The sequence below is a fragment of the Thamnophis sirtalis genome, unplaced genomic scaffold, assembly GCF_051295495.1.
Source record: "Thamnophis sirtalis isolate CommonGarterSnake01/CBP01778 unplaced genomic scaffold, rThaSir2_p1.2 scaffold_3, whole genome shotgun sequence".
Classification (NCBI taxonomy): domain Eukaryota; kingdom Metazoa; phylum Chordata; class Lepidosauria; order Squamata; family Natricidae; genus Thamnophis; species Thamnophis sirtalis.
This window is the reverse complement of record NW_028261383.1, coordinates 109,962,451-109,968,487: the sequence shown is the minus strand read 5'-3', so window position 1 is coordinate 109,968,487 and position 6,037 is coordinate 109,962,451.

Genomic DNA, 6,037 nt, shown 5'->3' with positions numbered 1-6,037 from the left:
TTGAGAAACACTGCTCCAATAGACAGTAGTACAGGTAGTCTTCAAATTGAAACTGTTCTTTAGCAACTGTTTGAAGTTACAATGGCACTGAAAAAGGTGACTTATGACCACTTACAACCACTGCAGCATCTCCATGATCACATGATCCAAATTCAGGTGCTTGGCAGCTGGCATGTATTAATGGCAGTTGCACTGTCCTGTGGTCATGTAATCACCATTTGTAATCTTTCCAGCCAGCTTCCAATAAGCAAAGTCAATGAGGGGAACCAGATTTACTTAACAACCCCATGATTCATTTCACAACCGCAATGATTTACCTAACAACTGTGGCAAAAGGTCATAAAATGAGGCAAGACTCACTTAACAATTGCCTTGCTTACCAATGAAAATGTTGGACCCAATTTTCAAGGATTACCTGTATTTTCAGAAATGTTTCTGCACATTTCAGCAATCCATCATTGGACGTTGGTGGTCATGTTAACAATCCTATTTTTGTCAACAGCCACATGAAAAAGTGCTGCTGAGTTTTGTCCAAACCAGTCCCTTAGATCTTGAAGTATGATGTTCTTCTTCTGCTTGGACCTTGTTTGCCTTCAATCTTTCCCTGGAGGATTAAGTGAAGGATGCCTTATTTTTCTGGGTGTCGCATCACATGTCCAAAATATTCTAACTTTTGCTTTTTAATGGCTTTGATGATTTCCCTTGGCTTTCCCACGCGGCTTATCACCTTCTCATTTGTGATTTTGTCAACCCACCTTATACGTAATAGAGGTCTGTAAATCCAAATTTCAAATGCTTCTAGCTTCTTCAAGTGGTTTTCTGTCAGAGACCAACTCTCTACTCCGTAAAGCAGGATAGAAAAGATGTAACATCTGACAAGCCTGATTTTCAGACTTAGGCTTATGTCATGACTGCAAACCTTTTTCATTTTGAAGAATGATGTTCGAGCTTTCTATCCTTGTCTTTACTTCACTGATCATGTCCTAGCTTTCATGTAAATTAAAACCGAGGTATGTGATCTTTTCAACTTTTTCTAGTGGTATTCTTCTGAATTTATCAGTGGTAAATTAATGGGTTGTTTGCTGATGACCATGATCTTGGTTTTTGAGGTGTTAAGCTTCAAACCATATTTTTCGGATATTTCTGACACTCTGTTGTGAGGAGTTAAAGGTCTTCATGCTTACTGGAAAACAGAATTATATCATCAGCATATCTTAAATTGTTGATCTGAACACCATTTACTTTGAGGCCAACATCTATGTTTCCTAGTGCTTCATTAAAAATTGATTCAGAGTAGATATTAAACAAGCGGAGACAGAATACAGCCCTGTCTGACCACTCTTCATATTTCTGCATCATCTGAGTATTTTTGGTCTAGTCTCACATTTGCTACCTGATGCCAATATAGATTATTTATGATTCAGATGTCTTTGTCATCTGTTTCAGAATTTGTAATACTTTGCTATGTCTTATTTTATCAAATGCTAATTCAAAATCACTGAAACGCATCTAAACATTGTGATTGACATCTCTACAGTTCTGTACAAGAACTTGAATGCTGAATTTTGAGGACAGACAATTATAAATGTGGTCCTACTTCTAATATTTTATTAGATCTATTCCGCCTCTGAGCAGTGCACAAATGAGAAATAATCAAATAATTAATACCACCAATGGAATAAAGATTTTATATGTTGATTTGTGGAATGTAAGAAAGTGATATGCTGTGTGATAAAACTTTAAGATAGGTAAATACATAAATCATAGACTATACATAGAAATGTATATAAAGCATTCTTGCTTTACAAGTGATAACTTGTGGATACAAGTCATACCAAGACATTTTAATGTTTTGAACAAGATCACAATTGTCTTTATTTCTAATGGATGTTCTCAAGAAAAAAAATATGCCTCAAGTGCCATGATTATGTGTTTAATTTCACATTAATTAGTGCAATTTGACATCCTCTCTCTCATACACACCCTCATATGTTCATCAGTTTGGGATATAAAATAGATAATTTATGTATAGTTTTTAACTTAATTGTGCTCAATTCTGCATTACCTCTCAGCAAATGGCTGTCAGCCTAAAAACAGCAACCATAAAATTGTATTTAACAGCTGAAAGACAGAATTATATGCAATCAACAGCTGTTAGTTAGACTTGCCACTTTAAGAGCACAGCTGTTTGATTGTATCCACTTTTAAAGTGTTATTCAACCCTAAGTTCCCAAGCTCTTTTCTAAAGAACTGTCATTCTTCTACAAAGAGGAACTTAGTTGTAAACAACTGTAGACTGTAAAAAGAATATGTGCTGTCAGCAGTCTTTCCTCTTTTAGCCAGATCATGTTATTTTGCAAGGCCAAATGCTTTCACAGGATGCCAATTAAATCAGAAAAAAGCTGCAATTTGTAATTATTTCCTTTTCCAATCTTCTAAGTGTTTAAATTGTATACAGCACAATTGTATATGCATTCATTCAGTCCCACTATGTTCATTGGGACTTATTCCCAGGTAAGTGATAATAACATAATAATTATGTTATTATCATTAACATTATAATTATGTAATAATCCGCACAGCCCTCAAGACCTGGCTAGCCCGTCAGGCCTGGGGATAAATTTTCTTGCCCCTCCCGAATGCTGAGTGAATGTTGTGTTTTAGCACTTTTTGTTATTTCACTTTTCTTTTTGTCGTATTTTGTCTTTCACTCCCCTCCCCTCATTATTGTAAGCCGCCCTGAGTCCCCTCAGGGAAAAGGGCGGCCTATAAATGTTAAATAAAATATATATATAAAAAAAAAAAAAAACATCAGCCTGATAACATCACCCCTTGTCCAAACACACATGTATTCCTACAAAATTGAATAGAAAGAGGGTGGGGAGATTAAGTTCTAACAGGTCTATCAAAGTTGTTACTGATTTCTCATGTGCTATTTTTTAAAATATCATTAGAACAATAAATTAGTGGAATGACTTGCCTCTAGAAGTTGTGGGTGCTCCAACCCTGGAGATTTTTAAGAAGAGACTGGATAACCATTTATTTGAAATATTATAGGCTTTCCTGCTTGAGCAGGGGAAGGACTAGAAGATCTCCAAGGTCCCTTCCAACTCTGTTATTCTGTTATTTGGTAGCTCATCAGTTATCACAGAATTGGCTGAGATATTGGCCATGTTATCTGATCATCAGGCAAATTGGCACCAAAACCTGATTAAGTATGTTATACCAATATTACTCCCAAATAGCAGGAACTTTCTGACATAGTTACACTCAGTAGTCTGATCCTCAGCATGTATCTCATGATCGGACAACTTTTTCCTGATAAAAAAACCAGTACTGTTTGTATAGAGGCCTCCTGCACAGTGAATAGAAATCTCAAAAATTCTGGATTTCTTTAGCAAAAAAAAAAAGGGGGGGGGAAGGGGCTCCTATAACAAAAGATGGTTGTTGAATAGAAATCAGTTGACCTTGGTGTTTCTGTGATGATCTTGATCTGCCATCAGATGATATCATCTCTTGACTGGGACAGGATTTTTTTTTCCAGGAGTGGCCATGTCATATTGGCCAATTCAGAAATTTTCCTCATAGCTTCATCACATTATGATGCCATTACCTACAGATATCTAGTAGTGATATTTGCCTCCCAGATACAGTATTCACTAATTAGCAGAGGAAAGATGTGTTTCTGCTTCTAAAGTAATTAGCCAAGGTATATGAAACATTAGTAAGTCTTGTTCTAACCATGTTTCAAAAATTCACACTTTGCTGTCTTCTGGAACACACTGAAAACAGACAAAAGTAGTTAGGAAATACCTGAATAAAAATACAAACACATAACATAGATATAGATACGTTTTTTAAAACATTTTTTCTATAGAAGTTTGAAATTATGGTTTCAATTTCTAAAGTGCAAAATTAGGGGATTGAAGTTTACTGTTGTGTTTAAGCATTCTTCACTCTACAGTAAATCATGGCCAAAGTTTAACTTTTGCCTGTTTTTTTTTTTTAACAAACCAGAGTTAGAAGTGAGTCACTTGCTAAATATTGTCCTCAAAGGTATTGTAGCCAGTGATCAATACCAATCCCCTGGCAGTTAGGGCACCAACTTGCTAATTGTTTATTTTGTCCCTTCCTTCTTTCAGTGTTCTCAAACCTCACAAACCTTTGGCAAATTGATTTGCTGAGGGCTTTGTTCAGTTTACTTTGTGGTCATGTATTATTTAGTACAGTATTTCTCAACCTTGGCAACTTTAAGTCCTGTGGACCTCAATTCCCAGAATCCCCCAGCCAGCTGTGCTGGCTGGGGGATTCTGGGAGTTGAAGTCCACAGGACTTAAAGTCGTCAAGGTTGAGAAACACTGATTTAGTACAAATGACATCTCTGTTAGCCACTGTGCAGTTGCTTAATTTTGAAAGTCTCTCTTTTTTTAAAATAAAATAATATAAATGAATATGCATTCCTCTATGATGGTGTTGCAAATGTATAACTTTTCTAAAAATAAAATTGGGAAAACAATTGTAAGAAACATTAGAAATCTTCTGTCTTGCACACAAGCATTGAGTGTGCTTGAGTGCTTTCTATGCCAAAAGCAAGTTTAAAAATATATCACAAATCATAGTTAAACAAAACTTTATTGGAACCAGCAAAGTGACACAAAATTGCTTTTTAAAACTCTCCAAAACTCTTCTGCTGTTCAAGACACTAGAAAAGACGAAATGGTCTTAATGATTAGATGTACAGGAATAAAATGCTTGCATTATTTTGGGTTTGGTTGATCTTAATATACATATTACTAACTGGATTTGGGTGACTTTTATTTCTCTTCTCGTCAACAAAAACTTTTTTCTTTTAATACTTTTTCCATCTATGTAGACACTTTAGTAAAAATTCTTTAAACTAGATACTAATAGACAATTTAAGGAATCACCTTAACCATTAAAGGCAATTGGTTTTTCATTAATGAATCTATTCTTAATGTATGATTACCCGCATTCCCTCCCAGGAATGGGAGTAACTCTTGGATTATCCATATTTGATCATTGGTATTGAGGCTTTTGATGCTATTTTAATATAGGCAACAAACATATGGCTAATCTGTTAGTATAAGAAACACTACTCTCAAGTACCATTTCTGTCATACTTTTTATTTCCTATTTATTATTAGGGATTATAAATACATAGAATATATGTCTAATGTTTCCAGAATGATATACATTCAGTTGATGAAATATTTTGCACTGCACAGGGCCCTGCCCAGTGTTACCAGGGGACAGGGTTAAAATTGACAAGATGGCAGATGGAGCATTACTGTGCCAACCTTGCCTCTTTTGATGTGCATATGAAAGAGGTAGGACTCACAATGTGATAGTTTGCTCTGTAGATTAGCAGTTTAGAATCTCCCCCTGCAGACCTCACTGTTCCTGCCTCCTTATTTTGTTTAGAGCAATTATCAAAAATCGCTGACAATTTTTGAAATGGAAACACACAAATACTAGAGTAAGCCCTAAAATATTGTTTATATAGTATAAAAAGAGGGTATCCCACCACGCAGAGAATAAAAATGCCCAGTCATGATTCAACTCTATCCATCTTCTATGTCCTATGTCCTTTCCCCAAAGCTAAGTGTAGTTGCCACCCATCAAAAATATTGACCTAGAACTTGATCCAAGATACAAGGTGCTTCAGCTCTAACTTAACAAAAGCCATTTCTTTCATTGTCTTCAAAGTTAACTGAATAGCAGTTATCAATAGCAGTTAGACTTATATACCGCTTCATAGGGCTTTCAGCTCTCTCTAAACGGTTTACAGAGTCAGCATATCGCCCCCACAGTCTGAGTCCTCATTTCACCCACCTCGGAAGGATGGAAGGCTGAGTCAACCTTGAGCTGGTGAGATTAGAACCACTGAAATGCAGATAACAGTCAGCTGAAGTGGCCTGCAGTACTGCACCCTAACCACTGCGCCACCTCGGCAATATGCTGACTCTGTAAACCGCTTAGAGAGGGCTGAAAGCCCTATGAAGCAGTATATAAGTCT